The 1541-nt window shown below is 34.5% G+C and overlaps 1 non-coding gene across 1 annotated transcript; it reads left to right on the top strand.

Moving 5' to 3' along the window:
• The first annotated feature begins 217 nt into the window (after positions 1-217).
• LOC112761882 (small nucleolar RNA R71) lies at positions 218-325 on the top strand. Its single transcript, XR_003182254.1, has one exon. It is a non-coding gene; the product is annotated as a small nucleolar RNA R71 (small nucleolar RNA).
• The last annotated feature ends 1216 nt before the right edge of the window (positions 326-1541 follow it).

Raw genomic sequence — 1541 nt, 5'->3', positions numbered from 1 at the left:
CAACTTCAAGAACTCCCTTCTTCATAGGCGTCCCATTGCTCACAGGATTCCTTTCAGAAGTGTACATGAACTGGTTATTAGCAACCATGTCAATGAGTTCTTGAGCTTCTGCAGGCGTTTTCTTTAGGTGAATGGATCCACCTGCAGAAGTGTCCAGTGACATCTTTGATAGCTCAGATAAACCATCATAGAATATATCCAGGATGGTCCATTCTGAAAGCATGTCAGAAGGACACTTTTTGGTCAACTGTTTGTATCTTTCCCAAGCTTCATAGAGAGATTCACCTTCTTTCTGTCTGAAGGTTTGAACATCAGCTCTAAGCTTGCTCAGCTTTTGAGGAGGAAAGTACTTGGCTAAAAAAGCCGTGACCAGCTTATCCCATGAGTTCAGGCTGTCTTTGGGTTGGGAATCCAACCATAATCTAGCTCTGTCTCTTACAGCAAAGGGGAAAAGCATGAGCCTGTAGACTTCAGGATTTATTCCATTAGTCTTAACAGTATCACATATCTGCAAGAATTCAGTTAAGAACTGAAAAGGATCTTCAGATGGAAGTCCATGAAACTTGCAGTTCTGCTGCATCAGAGAAACTAATTGAGGTTTCAGCTCAAAGTTGTTTGCTCCAATGGCAGGAATGGAGATGCTTCTTCCATGTAAATTGGAATTAGGTGCAGTAAAGTCACCAAGCATTCTCCTTGCATTGTTGTTGGGTTCGGCTGCCATCTCCTTTACTTGTTCGAAATTTTCAATCAAGTTGTCTCTGGATTTGTTGTAATTTAGCTTCTCTTAATTTTCTCTTCAGAGTCCTTTCAGGTTCTGGATCAGCTTCAACAAGAATGCCTTTTTCTCTGTCCCTGCTCATAAGAAAGAGGAGAGAAAAAGAAAAGAAGAGGAATCTTCTATGTCACAGTAAAGAGGATCCTTATTGTTAGTAGAAGAAAAGAAGAAGAAATTCGAACACAGATAGAGGATGGGGTTCGAATTTGGTGATGATGTGAGGAAGTAATGTTAGTTAATGAATGAATAAATAGAATAGGATGAGAGAGAGGGGGGAATTTTCGAAAATTATTTTTGAAAAGGAGTTAGTGATTTTTGAAAATTGGTTTTTGAAAATGTGTTAGTGATTTTCGAAAATTAAGATTTAAAAATTAAAATAATTAATAAATTAAAAAGAAATTTTGAAAAAGAGGGGAGATATTTTCGAAAATTAGAGAGAGAGAGAGTTAGTTAGGTGGTTTTGAAAAAGATAAGAAACAAACAAAAAGTTAGTTAGTTAGTTGAAACAAATTTTGAAAAGATAAGAGGTTAGGAAGTTAGAAAAGATATTTTGAAAAGATATTTTTGAAAAAGATAAGATAAGAAGATATTTTTGAAAAGATATGATTGAAATTAGTTTTGAAAAAGATTTGATTTTTAAAATCACAATTAATGACTTGATTCATAAGAAATCACAAGATATGATTCTAGAACTTAAAGTTTGAATCTTTCTTAACAAGCAAGTAACAAACTTCAAATTTTTAAATCAAAACATTAATTGATTAGT

Source organism: Arachis hypogaea, chromosome 16 (genome assembly GCF_003086295.3).
Source record: "Arachis hypogaea cultivar Tifrunner chromosome 16, arahy.Tifrunner.gnm2.J5K5, whole genome shotgun sequence".
Lineage (NCBI taxonomy): Eukaryota > Viridiplantae > Streptophyta > Magnoliopsida > Fabales > Fabaceae > Arachis > Arachis hypogaea.
Note: the sequence above shows the minus strand (reverse complement) of the source record. Positions and strands in the feature narration are given on the sequence as shown.